The sequence below is a fragment of the Fulmarus glacialis genome, unplaced genomic scaffold (genome assembly GCF_000690835.1).
Source record: "Fulmarus glacialis isolate BGI_N327 unplaced genomic scaffold, ASM69083v1 scaffold16377, whole genome shotgun sequence".
Taxonomy (NCBI): domain Eukaryota; kingdom Metazoa; phylum Chordata; class Aves; order Procellariiformes; family Procellariidae; genus Fulmarus; species Fulmarus glacialis.
In genome coordinates this window covers 85,951-87,143 of record NW_009223983.1, presented here as the reverse complement: position 1 = coordinate 87,143, position 1,193 = coordinate 85,951, and positions in this window count along the sequence as shown.

Here is a 1,193-nt window from a genome sequence, read left to right as displayed (position 1 = left end):
GGGGGGAGCACGGGAATCAATATTCATAATAAATAAGGCTTGTAAATGGTATCAGAAATTTACTAATTTCCATTATAATTTTTTTCTCCTATTATCAATTAAATTCACTCAAATGATTTTTAAAAAAGTTTCCGATAAAAAATATCTCCCTAGTTATAACCCCTGCAAACAGGGGTTTATAATGGAAGTGCTGACACAACCCTAACTACAGCAGCGCAAATGGTGCCGCTATAATACACAAAATCAAGTTCTATTATTCTAAACTATCCTCGCTCGGGGGGTTTTCTTTACTGTGCTCCCAGACAAACTGCTGAAGCATGAAAAATTTAAATGCAATCAAGTGGGTCCAATTCTACTTTACTAGAACAAGTGTCTACAGTGGTACAATCTTAAAAGAAGATGCAACAGATTTGTTTGGTGCTTTTCTTTCTTTTTTTTTTTTAGCTGTTTATTTATAATACTGTGCAGTGGAGATAAAATAAGAGAGGAAATTACACTCACATTATATCAGTATATTGATTACACAGCACACAATCAGAAAGAAAACTACATTGTGAAATTGTTGCTTTGGTTAAATTGACAGATTAGCTGAACACAGCAATCACTAAAGGTGGAAAATATACCTAATGGGTATGAAAAAAAAGTTGAAAAAGGCCCTAATTATCTGAAGTCCTATCACCTACTCAACTTTGAGAACTAAATAAAGCTTAATTTGATTTTCCAAAACTAGAATAAATTCTGTCTCATTTTGAACTCAAGACAGAAAAAGAATGGAATCATTTATCAAAACCTCAGTAAGGCTGAGGAATTGGACCCCAATTTCAGTCGGCCTCGATACCGAGATAGTAAAGCTAAAACTGAACTGCTAAGGTTTTTTTACCTATGTAAAACTAAACACAGTCCCAAACAGCTCCATTCTTTATATATGACATGATTTTTTATTTTAATCCAGAGAAGATATTCTTTCTGCTCTAATGAAGACTGCCAATCAGATTCTCAAAATATCAGTTTTCCTTTTTTCCTACAGACTGTGTGTGTTATACCTTTCTAAATACAAATTATAACTTTTTTTTTTGTCTAAGGCTTTTCAACGGTGTCAAATTCTTCAAACAATGTATATCTTCTTTTTCAAAAGAATTAAATGATATTCGCGACACGAAAGGCTTCTAAAGCCTAAAATCTTCCATCCCTGC